This window comes from Grampus griseus (genome assembly GCF_964374135.1).
Source record: "Grampus griseus genome assembly, chromosome: 1".
Taxonomy (NCBI): Eukaryota; Metazoa; Chordata; class Mammalia; order Artiodactyla; family Delphinidae; genus Grampus; species Grampus griseus.
In genome coordinates, this window is record NC_139017.1 from 43,973,557 (window position 1) to 43,989,362 (window position 15,806).

General features: G+C 45.3%; 1 protein-coding gene across 1 annotated transcript in view; it reads left to right on the forward strand.

The window, feature by feature from the left end:
* Positions 1-15,806, forward strand: part of IRF6 (interferon regulatory factor 6) — a 36,674-nt gene that overhangs the window by 3,483 nt on the left and 17,385 nt on the right. The gene's annotated exons all lie outside the window — the stretch shown is intronic.

The following is a 15,806-nucleotide window of genomic DNA, read 5'->3' on the forward strand; positions in this document are numbered from 1 at the left end:
GCAGACTGTTACGAGACACTGTGATAAATGCTAAACTGATAGATGCTGGGTGCTAAGGAAGCAGCTCGGTCGGGGTTTTGGGGCCGCTGGGGGTTGGGGGGCTGAGGGGGAGGGTCATCTGCTGCCCTTGAGCGTTTGTCAGTCTGTCACGTTCATTGAACATCGGTATTGAACTTGAGATTAATCTAGATTCTAGATTTTAGGCTGTATGAATTGTTTCAGCTGACTTCATGAACAGCATGTGTGTGTGTTCAAGACAGGATATGAGGGATATAGGGCAACAGGAAATTAGAAAGCTGGGTAGTCATCGGATTCCACAGCGTTTATTGTGTAAGGAGCAATGAGCTTTCTAGGTGGAGCATGTTTTAGATAACAAGATTATGTCTGGAAAGAGAAAAGCTTTGTAATGCGTTTCAATCCACTCTACATAACTTGAAAATGTAAAACACTGTTATATATAGTGCCTACCCTTTCTATTCATCTGTACCCAGAAGAACTACCCATTGTCAAACCCAGAGCCTGGCATAGAGTGACCTGTAATAATTACGTTTCCTCAAGCTTATCAGAGGTTGTTTTATATTAGATCTAGCCTAAAACTGAAATATTTTATCAGATTATATTCATCTGACTGAGAACAAGGCTAAAATGCTACACTAGAGGGAATAAAGTTTTACATCCCTCCCTCTAGTGGAATGTTGGTGTAACTACATTCTGTTTTTCACATTTTTCTGGCAGAGGCTTAGCAGGCAAACCTTCATTCATTCATCAAACATTTTCTAAACAGTTACCATGTTCCTGTCATAATGTTAGGCATTAAGGATTTAAAAAGCTCAGACCTCAGGCTTTCCCCTTGAAGACCTTTGGGGAAACAAAGCAATTAACAAATAATTATGTTGTCATGGGATAGATTAGAAGGGTGTCTACAAAGGGTTTTAGGAACCCAGAAGATAAAGGAGCTCCTCTTGCTGTGGAGGAGAGAGGAAAGGTCATGGGGAGTTGCACAGAGGATGCACTGAGTCAGGGTTTCCTGGGAAAGAAGGTTCCAGGGAGTGGGAGTAGCATGAGCAAGGTGGAAAGATGTGTTTGGAGAACTCTCTGTGGTCCCTGTTGCTGAGGTGGGTGGGTGGGAGTAGAGAGGTTGGAGTGACGGACAGGTGAGGATTCAGCCCACTAAAGGCCTTGCGTGCCTTGCTGGGGCATTGAGGCCCAATCCCATGTAAGGTGAGGAGCCCTTAAAGGATTTCAAGCAAGGGGGTTATGTGAACCGATTTGGACTTTAGCGAAATCACGGTGACGTCTGTGTGGGTGACAAGGACATTAAATCTTCCTTTCCGACGCCTTCCTGGAGCAGCTGATTTGCTACTGATGCTGCCCACTTCCAAAAGACTTTGGAGACTTTTTCATGTTTTTACCAAAGGCTTCCTCCCACTTCTCAACATTTCTTGAAACTAGTATTTCAAGTCTCTCCTCATAGAATTATCCTCAGTGGAGACTGTAGTGAATTCACTTTGTGAAATCCACGCCATCCATGCTAGTTCCTGTGTGGGGCGTGGATACAACATGAGGGGATCGTAGGGGCCAAGCTAATGGGCCGTGCTCCCCATTGCTGTTAACTGCTTCTGTTCTTCCTCTGTTCCTGGGGCTCAGAGACGCTTATATCCATCTTGACAGATACTAAAATGATCGTCTGGGTCAATACTGCCTTAATGAGAACACCTGTGCATTCTCGCAAGGTAAAGTTTCCCTCCTTGTCATTTTGGTGCCTGATAATACTCCTGTAAATGTATTTGGTTTTTTGAAGCTCAGAGGGTATTAATATGTTGGAGCACTATGTAAACTTAAAGAAGTCATAAACAGCATTTATTACTTTGGTATATCAAAAAAAAGAATGTCAAGATCATTCAAATCACACATTAAATTTGAGGTTGCTGTTAGACATCTAATGAAGAGGTCCAGGAGGTAGTCAAATATGCATGCACGTCTGGGATTCAGGGGAGAGTCCAGGATGCCCAAATGGGAGTGGTCAGCCTAGAAATGAGACTGAATGAGATCATGACGTGTAAATACAGAGAAGGAGCCTGAGAACTGAACCCTGGGGCCTTGTAAATTTCAGGGGCTGGGTGGGGGGATGAGGAAGAACCATCAAGGTGATGGAGAAGAAGCAGCCATTTGGGGAGCAGGAAAGCTGATATCGTCTCCCATTCACTGATCAATCCTTCTCAGGAAAGGCAGGTTTACAAAGGGCTTAAGACCAAGGGTATTGGACTCAGCTGGATCTGGATTCAAATCTCCATCACGGTAAGTACAAAATGAGTTTACGCTTCATATATGCCACTGGAACTAGTATAGGACCTGGAGGGTATTTGTTCAGTAATCACTGATAGCGCATTAATGTACACTGGGCATATACGGAGTGGCAAGGGAGTTTATGAGAAAGAATAAAACAGAGGCCCTGGCCTCAGGGAGCTGAGTCCTGAGGGAAGGAGGAGTCCTAGAAGCCGATGATTGTCCATGACATCACAACATGATAAATTCTTGAATGAAAGTATGAGCCATGCACCGAGAGAACAGAGGAGGAGTGATTAATCCAGGCTGCGATGACCTGACTTAAATGTGATGCTTTCTTTTTTTTCTCATTCACCTTTTACGTGCCATTTTGCCTGTAAAATTCATGACTCTTCTGAGCACCACCAGTTAACCTACATGACAGTTTATGAGAATGCTTTTCTTTAGGAGAAAAGAAGTGGGGAAAAATCCTCAGGATATAGACTACGGTCCTACATTTAAAAAAATGAAGTTAAGAATTACCATCTTGAATGAAATTGAATCTATAATTGCCTCTTAGCCCAAATTGACAGCAACTGCTATGTTCTCCCACTTTTGACTGTTAGCAAATCACTCCCCGGTGTGGTTCTCCCATCACAGGCTTAACTGCCCAGCCTGTTACATCTGGTGTGGGAGGCTTCAGTGATCTTAATCTTTTTCCTTGGGCGATGATTTACCTTCCATTTTGGAGGCAGCTTTTCTTATTCAGATAGTGAAGCCCCAAGAATGTCAGCCTTTCACATATTGAACAACCATACATTTCTCATGAAGAAGATTTCTAGCATCTTCTTGTGGTTTTTCTTTCTCCTTGTTTTCCTCTCTGTGCATTTATTCTGACCAGAACTAAAATTTTTAGAAATAAAGTTTGCAGCTAAAGATGTCCTTCATGAGTTTACCATAAATTCTTGCACTGAAAATTCCACAAAGGCAGATTGCAAAGCTGCTTGTTAAGTCAGTGTTGAAGGCGGACTACCTTCATTCTGCAGACTTAGAGCTCCTCCAGCTCTGCCTGAAGAGGGGATTTGGGAGCCAGATGAATGTTTGGATCACTGTGTCCTCCAATCCTAAAGTAACTGTACTATAGTCTCTTCGATGGCTGGGGTGGATGACAGTGAATGTATCTGGGACAAGGCAGGAAAAGAGATGAAGGCAGCATGGGTAAGTGTTGAGCATTGTTAGCTGGGACCCAAGGAGGACATTCTCTTCAACCAGCCAGGAATATACCCAGGAACCAGTGTTTGTTCTTCCCAAAACAAAAAGACCGTGAAGAATCATTAAAAGAAAAATAAAATGAGACAATTGTGTAGCCCTGATTCAAAAATGAAGAAAACACTAGGCTTTTCTCTTAGAAAAGATAGTTAAGGTTTATTTCCTGTGAAGGGTATGTATTATTTGAAGAATAACTGCTCTTCAGAGTTGTCCCTGTACTTCAGCCTTTAACTAAAGGGACCAAGTCTCTTTTAAAGTAGGAATCCCAATGACACTGAGTACAATGGACTGAATATTTGTGTCCCCGCGCCCCATTCCCAAATTCGTATGTCGAAATCCTAACCCCCAATGTGATGGTAGCAGGAGCTGGGGCCTCTGGAAAGTGATTCGGTCCTGAAGGTGGAGCCCTCATGAATGGGATTAGTGCCCTTATGAAAAGGACTCCAGAGAGCAACCTCGTCTCTTTCACCATGGGAGGACACAGCAAGAAGATGGCCTTCTAAGAACTTAGAAGTTGGTCTTCACCAGGCACCAAATCTTCTTGGACTTCCCAGCCTCCATAACTGTGAGAAATAAATATCTGTTGTCTATAATCCACCCAGTCTATGGTATTTTGTTATAGCAGCCCAAATGGACTAAGACACCAAGTTTCTCCATGAGTAGATTAGCAAGGAGTTCAGTCTTCCTTCTGGTTTGGCCAAGTCTCTCAATGATGCTGACCCAGTCCAAAGGGTCAGTCCTGGTTACATTCATCAGCAGTCACTGCTGAAGCCTGGCTGTGCTCCAGGGGGCGAGAGCAGATGTTCTCCCCAGCTCTCCCTGTGCCCTCCCCCAGCTCCCCCCAATTTGTTATACTCAGTCTCAGGCATGCCACTAGCTCCCAGTGGTATAGCTCTTTAGGGTCCGAGTTCTTCACTTGATGAGTGCATGGCCATTTCCCTTGGCACACCCATAGTGTCAAGGCAAGTGGGTTGGAAGGAGGCTTCAGCGTCAGCCTCATGCCGTTCCCAGAGCCAACTCACCCCTATGATGGGCTCCAGGCCCTAGGTCACTACTGTCTTACGGTGAAGGTCATTTCAGTGGCCTTGTCACAACTGTCTGTCACTGAGCCTTGTCAGGGCCCCTCTAGTTCATCTGACATGTTCTGGTGACTCTGAATCTCAAAGAGACTAGATCTACAAAGCTCAATATGAGCCATTATTGTTATTGAGCATCATTTGCTGTCTAAGCATAAGTTCCTATTAAATTAAACTGAATGAAATAGGAAGGTGGGGAGGAGTTGACTCTGCCACTCACGGATGAGTGTGTTTGTGTATGTTGTGGGGAGAGGAACAGGCTATAAAGACAGGAGAGCACATTCTACAGAGGTCCAGGACTCTAATTTTCCTTCTTGTGATTTCCTAAGAGTCTAGGGTAGGACAATACCAAGATGTTGAAGACAGATTTGGGGTGACAGGGAAATTTTATAACCTCTAGCCGTCATCAGAGTCAACTGTCTAAAATTCTTGAACCTTCAGCCAGTTTGGGCAGAGGCCTTGCACTGCCAATAGTAACAACATAGAACACTTCTGTACGTTTTTACAATCACATAACAGGCCAGATAAAACTCATACAGTAGGTATGTCAGGAAACCCAGAGAGAGCTGCTGAGAGCCCTGGGAATGCAGAGAGAGGCAGACATGCTTCTTTGGTCTATCACAAACATCCATTTTTCGCAACCCAACTAGTAATGCTGAGCATCTCCTCTATGCTACGCCTTTAGGGAATGGAATGCTCTGGCTCTTCCTGTGCAAGAGTTGATCACCTCCTTGGGGAAAGCAGAAGGATGCACCCCTGGAAATAAATAATGAAGACAACAGACTCTGGACAAGGCCTCTGGGCATGACCTTTAGCTGCCCTGGTTACCATTGTGTGACCAGCTACCTTCAGAAGGAAATGCTATATACCTCCCACATGGCCACTCTACACAGCAACAACCTGATTCCTGGCATCAAGGAAGAGTTTGCTCCTAGTGGTCGGGGCATTTGGGTTGAGAAGTGAGATGGCAGCAGCTGGCACCCCTTCTGTCCGTTCCAGAGCTAGGGTAGACCGGACAGAAGGCTTTTTACCATTTACCAAAAGGCTTTACTCCGGGCTTTACCATTCATCAAGGAGGCACAGACATCTCCCGGGAGAGGGTGGCTACTGTGCCTGGAGAGCCGGGTGCCTTGTTGTAGTGAAAAACCATCTGAACAAGGAAAAAGACAAGGCTAAGTCAGGGTAGGTGGGAGCAGGGACTGGGGCTGGCAGGGACATCTACCCTCGTATTGGATTAGAAGAGGTTGGCCATCTCCTGGGAGAGTGAGGTAGGTATTTCTTACAAAAAGCAAAGTCCCCCAGTTTCCTACAGGGCTATGAGCAAAAGTGCTGTTAATTATGTTAATTACAATAACAGAGCACTTCAGTTCTCAGGAGAGCTTTTCATCTTCAAAGGGACTCCAGGATGGAGCATTACCGGTTGACATGAAAGTCTCTGGAGTTTCAGAACTGAAGTCTGAAGTCCGAGGGGCCCTAGCTGTGTGGGACAGGCAATGCCCAAGGAATTCTCTTGCTTCAGGGTGGGGAGCAGGTCAAAACAGGGTTATGTGTCCAGAAACTGGCCCTTGCCTCCCTGAAATTGGAGAGACAGGGGGATGGAGTGTCAGCCTCAGTCCAGTTCAACCGAGTCCTGCCTCCTATATTGGGGTTGCCAGATAAGTTCAGTTAAATTTGAATTTCATTTAAGCAAAAAGCGCATGGATGCACTAAACAATTATTTGTCGCACACACACACGCACACACAGCCCCTGCACAATCAGAGGCTGGGCTTCCTACCCAGAGACTCCTACCTGAGAGCTCAGCAAGTCGGGGCGTGTTCTCCCAAAGCCACAGGGAACAGGTGCTCTCCAGACCTGCCCAGACCCAGCCTCTTTCCCACCCTCCTGTAGGAATGTGAGAAAGTCCTCCTTTCAGGGACTCAGGACTGGGCTGCTGGGAAGACAGTCCAGCCTTCCCAACTCCCTTATTTGCCTTGGATTTGGGGATGAAACAACCTCAGGGATGGAATGTCTCAAGCTTCCCTTCCCTCCCCTCTGTCCTTCTCTACACACTGATATCCACCCACCACTCTGTAGCTTAAGAGAGAAGAAGCCTGTGGCCACCCACCCACCCCCATCGCCCTGAACTGCTGGAATAGAAATTCCTCTGTGACAAAACCCAGGGAGAAATGGTCCCTGGGCTGAGATGAGCTTTCTGCCTAGGCGGTGGAATCCAGGCCACCAGGACGGGTCCGGGCCTGAGCTAGAAATGCCTCCGGTTTCCCAGGCTGGGCGGGAAGGGAAGACAAGCTGGCACTTGCCACAGCACAGAATAGCAACTGGGAGGTGGCCATGCCTGCTATGAAACAGCGAAACTCTTGGGGCCTGCAGACATTGAAGCACTTAGAGAGAGGTTCCCAGGCCCCTAAACCTCCAGATCCAGCCCCTGGGTTCAGTCAGTCAGGGTCAAGGACAGAGCGTCTTGCCTTCTTCACGCCCCCAGGACAGACAGATGGTCATGCACATTCACATCCTGGGATATTACTTCAGGCCCGTGGGCAAGATTAACATTCCAAAGCTTGGGTTCCCCTCCATGACCTAATGCAAAGGACACCGAGCCAGGCAGGTCGGGCCTGGCCAGCTTCCTACTCGCCATTTACCAGCTGGTAATTTATCCATTTACCTTGGATAAGACTCTTTTAAAGATTAAATTTAAGAAAAATCCCCTGATGGACTTGAAAATAAATCCATTTAAGGAAAATGAATGTGTGCAAGATGAACTGACTGGCCAGCAATGCAGTGCATGGGGTTCTGGTTCAGAAAGCAGAGCACTGAGCCGTGACTGTACCTTCAAATACAAGATTCTGGAAAGAGTCCAGAAATTGGTAAATTACTCTCACAATTGTATAGAGGAACAACAACAGCTTTCCCCTGCGAATTGTAATAGTTGGCAAAACACGCTAGTGTCTCCTCTCCTTATCCCTTCTTAATAAATTGAAAGTGTATGAATATATGAATAAAATGTGACACAGTTCACGGGCATCATTCAAATCATCACCTGCCAATTATGGGAGTCTGTTGAACACTGAACAACAAATGTTTCTTGACTGACTAAACTACTGTCTGATTTGATGAAGGGAGGAAGAGAGGAAGAAAGAGGGAAAGGAAGGAAGGATTGATTTTATGTCAACTGAGTAGATCTTAGCCTGACTCTGATTTTAGAAGCCTCAACCACTGAAATTCTATTTCCCCAAATCCCCCTTCACTGGCTGTATTGTTTTCCCACCTCCTTTCATTTCTTTCTTTTTTTAAAATTAATTTTTATTACTTCACAATGTTGTGTTAGTTTCTGCTGTACAGCCCACCTCCTTTCATTTCTACGTATGCAGCAGCCATGAGCAGCTCTGCTAATAATGTTTGTAAAAGAGTGAACTAGATCAGAAAAAGCCTTGTAGCTACCTGGTACCCCTAGGGATTTAGTCGTCCAGGATCCTGGCCAGCAAGATCTGGTGGGTCCTTGTTTGGATTTGAAATACCCAGAAGAAACTGCTACTGCTAGCAACTCAACGTTTTACAGATGTCACTGTGCTGGGGAGGGACAGGTGGTGAGTGGGCTGCCTCATCTCTGATTCCTAGGTCTGAATAAGATAAGAGAGGGAAAACAGTCCCAGAGAACGGGATCAGAAGTTTCCCAGGGGGGTTAAAATCAAGTGGGAGCCACACACAGGACATCTGAGCTGTCCCCACATCCTGGATAGGGGTTGGGGGGCGGTGTAAGGGTGTGACGAAGAGCTGTTTCTACTCTTCTACTCTTAGACTATCTTAATCCATCTTTCTTGCAAGACGTTTTGTCTATTTCCAAGTTCAGAGATTTGAACTTGAACCTGAGTGTGGCCACTTCCCGTGTCATCTATTATCCTCCATGAGCCTCAGTTTCCTCAAGCGTACAATACGAATACTAGTAACTAACACATACATATACATTTAGCAAACATGTATGAACACCTACTGTGTGCCAGGCTCTGTGGCAAGCACTGAGAACACAGTGGAAATAAGACAAAGTCCCTGTCCTCCTGGAGCTTACTTATACTCCAGGCAGAAGCCCCCAGAGGGTGGCTGCTATGCGGGGTTTTATATACAATTAAAATTTTATACGTAATCAAAATTTTTAAAAAAACTTGTTGCAAACATATAAAAAATTGGAAGATTTTATATAAAAATCTAGATTTCCCAGTGGCAAAACTGGGCCTGTCTTTCTGTTCAGCAACCATCAGCCAGAACCCTGGCTGCTTCCTTTAAAAGGAACGCAGGCTTTCCAAGTAGACACAGTCCTCAACATTCCCGGACACTCTTACCTTGTTCAAGCTTAAACAATATTTTTGTTTACTTGTTTGTTTACCTAAAACCCTTCAAAGTTCCCTCACTGTAAATAGGAGAAAGTCTAGCTCTTCGATATGACATTCCATTCAAGGCCTTCCAGATCTGTTTCCTGCCTAATGCATCCCTATAAATGCTACACACCAGTAAACTGCAGTTTCCTGACCATCCCATGTGGTACCTCTGAACCTGTGCAGTGCTATTTTCTTTGCCTTAAATGTCCTTTGCTTCTGTTTTTCTATCCAGATAATTAATGTTGACATTTAAGGGTCATCTTAAACATCTCCCTCTCCCTTTGTGCAGGCTTCCTGTGAGGAAATGCCTATAGGGTCACATGTTCTGGAGACCCTCAAAGATGCAAATGGTCCACTTGAGACCAAAGGGGAATCAATTGTTCTTTATCTTATGGTTGGGCCCAGGGACCTTCGAATTGGTGGCAACTTGTAAAAAGCCTCAGCTTTTCCAATACGTGGGGACAAAATATAAACATTAAATGAGATAATGTCTGTAAGTGAAATTAGACAATACTTTTTAAAAAATTGAATGGAATTATTGATGCTGGATAAGTAGCAGCTGTTATTCCAGGTGTTATTATTATTCAAAGTGGAGGCCACTTCATCAAGGATGATAGGTCAGCAGCTGCAAAGTGTGTTCAGGGAAGAAGAGTCTGTTAGGGCTACAGGGTAGCAGAATAGTAAGAGATGTGATTGGACAAACAGAAGAGGGCCAGCAAGGGGCCTTCCAACTCATCTCCCTGCTTGGCCATTTTCTCTTTTCTCTTTATTTTAAACACAGCAGCCAGAGTGATCCTGCAAAACAAGTCACCCCACGTCACTCTTCTGCTCAAAACCCCTAGTGGCCCCCTATCTCTATCAGAGTAAAACCTGCAGCTATTAGGTCTCAGATCTCACATGCCAACCGTCTCCCCTCTCTCCTCACTCTGCCAGACACTGGGCCTCATTCTGACCTCCCTGCTCATCCTTTAAAGTGTGCTCTTACCTCAGGGCCTTTGCACTTGCCAGCTTCTCTTTCTGGACCCATATTCCCTCTGCTATCCCCAGGGTTCCCTGCTTCATTTTCTTAGATCTTTACTTAGATGTCTTCTTCTTGCTGGTTAGTCTATCTAAAATTTTACTTCTCCCTCACCCCCTCCACTTCCTGACCTGTTGCCTTATTGTTCTTAGAACTTATCACCAACTAACACGCTTTACTTATCGTACATGTTTATCTTGGTTATTGTCTCTCTCCCCCACTAGAATATAAGCACTATGAGAGCAGAAGTTTTTATCTGTTTCTCTTGCTAACTGCTGTATCCCCAGCACCTAGAACAGAGCCTGACACATAGTAGACACACAATAAACATTTGTTGGATGAGTGAATCAAGTTTCTTGATTCAATAAACATTGGGAAATCACAGAATGTTTTTGACCAGAAGAGTAAACTGATCAGAGCTCACAAAGGGGCTTAGGCTAGATTAGGGTAGGGGATAGGATGGGGCCACAATAGTAGAAGGATACACATGTGAAAGTTTAAACAGAGGGCTTCAGTAGGAATAAAAGAAAACAATAGGAGGCAGTAAGTTTCATGAGGGTAGGGATTTTGTCTGGCATATAAGAGCCTCTGAATAAATATTTACTGAAGGATGAATGAAGGAATGATGCTTGTGTCTCATGTGGGATGGACCCAGGGCTCTGGTTTGGGTCTGTCTTAGAAAAGATATAAATCCTTTTTGATCTTGACTCGGATGTGCTCGTGGTCAGGGGTTACACGAGATCAACACTGAACTCTTATATCTGTACGTACATCTTCCCTTTCTTCCTGGATTGGGCTAACCCTCCATGGCATTTAATCACCTTGTAGGCCTCAGTTCAACTCAGACAAATTGGGATTCAGACTGTGGTAACTGAGGAGGGGGGTCGAGCTGTAGGTGTCTAGGAGCAGCATCCAGATTGAATGACCTGTTTGAATGCTATACAACCAAAGTCTTAAGTGATGAGGAGAAGTTAGTGTGGAAGGCAGCCCATAGTGTGGAAAATCAGTGTGCCAGTCCAGAGCCACTCAAGACAGAGGAAATCCCTGTGGACACCATCTTTACCTTTTCTGCAGAACTATAGGTAATGGAATAGGAGGCTAGTCTAGGTTGAGGCTGTGTACGTGGACACTGTTAAGAGAAAGTTCCCACAGTGGAGGGGTGGAAGGATGGAGGGTACTTGGTCAAAGAACCTCTCATTCATGCCCTCCCTTGTCTGCCCTTTAGTTAGCTACCTCTCCTCAAAGGAATTATACTAGGCTCTGATATCCACACTTGGACCTTGCCCCTAATACAATCAACAGAAATGAGGTGCTTCACGTTCTCCCTGCCCCAAGAATAAATATAAGAGTAACCCATTTCTGAACTCTTCGGGTTTTAATTAAACCAATGCCTGGTGCCCAGAACTATGCCGGATCCTTGCCTAAATACGGGAGGTGCAGCAGTGGAGAAAACATACATTTGCTGCTTTACTTATTTGTTGCTTTACTTATTTCATTTAATCCTTTTGTCAGTCCTGAGAAATAGGCAGTATCCTCATGCATGAGTTGAGTAAACTGAGGCCCAGCCAGCTCACACAGCTAGGAATTGAAAGAGGGGAAATCTGAGACAACTTTTGACTAATTCCAAAGCACAGGTTGTTTTTCTGAGGACGTCAGTGCTGCCTCTATAATTTACTTGTAGAACTAGGAATTGTTAGAACTGGAAGGTGATTGTGGGATTTGTTCAACTCCTTCAGATAAAGGGGCTCAGGCTCAGCGACGGTGACAAGCTCTGCGTGTCACCAAGTACCAAAGAAAGATCTGACACCCAGGTCTCTCCTGAGTCGCAGGTGCTCTTTCTTCTTTCTTTAAAAAAAAATACTGATAATAATATTTTTCTTAAATTTTATATATATCTGCTTTAAAAATTAAATAGTACTGAAATCTTTATAATCAAAATATCAGCCCTCCCCACTCCTTATTTTTGTTAACATAATATTTCATCTCCTAATATTTTCTGTTGAAATCTTTCATCCATCTTATCTCCCCGCCTGTGCTTTTGTCCTCTCTTAACCTTGTGGGTTAAAATCTTTTTTTTTATTCCTTCATTGTCATTTTACTGGAATGGCCTGGGGAGGGAGACAAGATAAAACACATTTGGTCAATCAGTCTTATTGAACAGAAGTCCAGTTTTTCGTCTCACTGACCCCCAATGATCCTGTATCCCCAGGTAACTCATTTTTCTGAAGTCAACACATTCTTCGCTGCTCACGGAGATCACCCTGCCCCTAGCCCTGTGCCAGGAGCTCCTGACGTACAGGAGTTCCTGTCTGGCCTGTGCCTTGCTGCCCTCAAGGACTTGACTGAGGCCTGGAGAGAATGATTTACAGGAGGAAACAAAAAGCAGATAATAGCAGTGAGAAGCCCTCCCATCCACACAGCGCTTGTCCAATTTCAGAGAGCTTTCATATCCACGATCTCATATCATAGCCATAGATAATCACAGGATAGGTAGTTTGGTGCTGACCAAAGTCAAGACACTGCTCTGTCCCAACAGGGAAACATATTTGAAATCAGGACTATGAACCCTCATGTTCATGGTACTTGTAACTTCTTGTTTGGCTCTTTTATCTGCAGGTCCAGTGACAACTTTCTTTGCCAGGGGAGATGGAAGTGGACTGTTAGATTGGTGCTGAAGGGAAGAAGTTTGGAGCGAGGGCCCCAGGTGGGCAACATACTTCCAAGGGAGTTACTGAGCCTTCTTTTTCCTCCTCCTCCTCTTATACAGATCCAAGTTTGGAATAAAGAAAGCTGCTTCTCTGAGAACACGTACCAGTGCTCAGCTTGGTCCAAGGATAAGAAGAGAGTCAGAAACAAATAATTCTGAACACTTTAGTGGGCAATTCTCCTAAAGTCCCAAGCCAAAGTCTGTTTCATTGTCTGGGTTGGAAAGTGAGATTCATTTATGGATTTCTACTGCAGCTTCCGTTGCAGAAATCTCAGTGATTCTAGGATTTGGATTGCATTCTGGGATGCAGTCTATGGAGGGTAAGGGGACAGAGGAAGGGGCAACACCAATGTGCACTACAATTTAGGTTGTTGTTCAGGCAATGCGTTAGGCCCACCTGTGGCCCCAGTACCTTGAAACACTTGATGGAGCCAGAGATAAACCAGGGCACAGAAAGGACTGGGGGTAGACCTGATGGGTTCCAGAATTGCCTTCCAGAGGCTGGCTGGGGTCTGAGTTCCTCTGAGAGAGCACAGAATTGAATTGTTTAGCTTGAAGTCCCTAATACCCCTTCTTCAGCAGCTCCACTGACGTGCAGCCCAGTCTCTGAGATTATTCGTTGTCACTGATTCCAGGAACACTCTCCACTATAGCGAGCCATTGGGAAAGGTTCCAGTTGCCATGCCCTCTACTCTGCCAAGGAGAGGGTGGGATTTGGGTCACATTTGGGCTTTATTGTCATATGTTTGATACTGCAGAGGCTAAAGCCACAGGGTGGTGAAAAAGACCCCTCCTCACCAGGTAAGAGTTGCCTGGGAGCCAGAGAGGGAAATTCCCTGATTCCCTGTAGCTGTGAATCACAGCCTCTGTGCTCAAACGTACATCTCACTGCCTGAAACTCAGGCTCACAAGTGACTCAGTAATGCCTCACCTGAGCAGGGACATAGGGCAAAATGCTGGGAACACTGCAGGCTCAAGCCATACTGGGGATGTCTGAATCCCGTGACAGCTCTTTTGAGAACATAGAAGAACTGATTCCTCTAGAGCCCTTGCAGGGACTCACAAGGTGTTCTTCTTCCTCAGACCAAGCAGATGAGGTATGTCTCAAGCAAAGGAGACTTCAGGGTGGCCTATTGCCAGCTCTCATAATTTGAAGAGCCAGAAATTTCCTCCTGATCTCTACCTTAATTCCTCCGGCTTTATTCCCTTTCATTGATTCTTCAGTAGAGTGATACAAGAATTGTTCACCATAGTATCGACAGTGTCTAGATGCACGGGCAACTTTAAAAAAAAAACTTAACGACCAGTGCAGCACAGTCAGAATAGAGTCTGGCTGGGGTGCTGAACAGAGTCCAAGCGGGAAGAGCTCTGGGCTTGGGTTCTAGTCTTGGCTTTGTGGCTAATTTGCTATGTGACCTTAAGCAAATCACTTGACCTCCCTGGGCCTCAGTTTTCTCACCTTTAAAAAAAGGATATTTGGACTAGAGGTTGCAAACTCATATGCCTACAGAATCGGGAGATTAAAGTAAATGAGTGAATCCAATATGATGGGGTTGTCCTGACTGCTACCTGTAGACTCTCTCTAAATGGGCAGCTGTTGCCTGTTGGAAATGCTGACCTAGGCTGTCCAGAGCATTTGACTCTTCAAGAGATGCTAAGGATCTGGATGTGTATGTGAAATCTCCCAATGTTTAAAAAACTGTGTGGGGGACTTCCCTGGTGGCACAGTGGTTGAGAATCCTCCTGCCAATGCAGGGGACACGGGTTCGAGCCCTGGTCTGGGAAGATCCCACATGCCGCGGAGCAACTAAGCCTGTGAACCACAACGACTGAGCCCGCATGATGCAACTACTGAGCCCGTGTGCTGCAACTACTGAAGCCCATGTGCCTAGAGCCCGTGCTCTGCGACAAGAGAAGCCACCGCCATGAGAAGCCCGTACACCGCAATGAAGAGTAGCCCCCGCTTGCCGCAACTAGAGAAAGACCATGTGCAGCAACGAAGACCCAATGTAGGCAAAAAATTTAAAAAATTTAAAAAACCAAAAAACGTGTGGGTCAAACAAATATCTCTAAGCCAGTCTCATCCCGAGACTAGAGGATTTGAAGGGCCCTCCCAGCTCAAATTTTCTGATTCTAAAATATGTGTCTTCCAGGGAATTCCCTGGCAGTCCAGTGGTTAGGACTTGGAGCTTTCACTGATGTGGCCCCGGGGTTCAATCCCTGGTCAGGGAACTAAGATCCTCACAAGCCACACAGAGCAGAAGAAAAAAAAATGTGTCTTCCAGAGAAGATCGCTAAGAAATCACCTTAGTTATGGTAATTTCAGCTACTGGAAAAGTGAATGTCCGTGTGTGTACTCATACTTGTATGCCATTGGGCTTTTGGCTCCCCTCAAATGATACTCCCCTGGTGGTCTTCCTCCATCACACACACCTGCAGTGGACTGTTTGCTTGGTCTCAGGAGCCCAGCCCTGGGCCAGATGGAAGATTTGGCTTGTCCGGTGAGCTCATCAGCAGTAATAGACTGGCTGTGCTGATGAGATAGCCCTTCCCTTCCCCTAAGTGAAGGGAAGAGTGGCCACAAGCAGTGACTGAGACAGAGGCTGCCTGAGTCAGGATCTGGACCTTGCTGCCTTCCCAGGCCTTTGCTGGCTATGTCACTAGGCTGAGTTGGGACTAGGAATCAAGTCCACAGTATTGCACAATCACATTCTGAGATACTGCAGGTTATGGGACCTCAATATCTGAATTTGGGGGGGGACATAATTCAGTCATAACACTACTCCATCATGGTCTCTAACTCATTGTTTTAAACTCCAAAACCTAAGTACCCTGCTTATGCCCCTTCTTACCTGTGACAGCCTAGTGCTTCCACATCTCATGTGCTAGTACACAGCTCACTGTAAGCGTGCATTTTACATGGACTGGAGTTCTCTGCAGTGGGAAAGGTGAGGGAACTTTTATCAAGCACCTGTTAGGGGACATACAGGCCTTGAATTTCACGTAACAGTAGATGTCTGTTTATTCCATGAGGCAATGCCAATATGGTACTTTTTATCCTCACACCAATAAAAATGGTATTTATACTGCACTTGGAAAGTG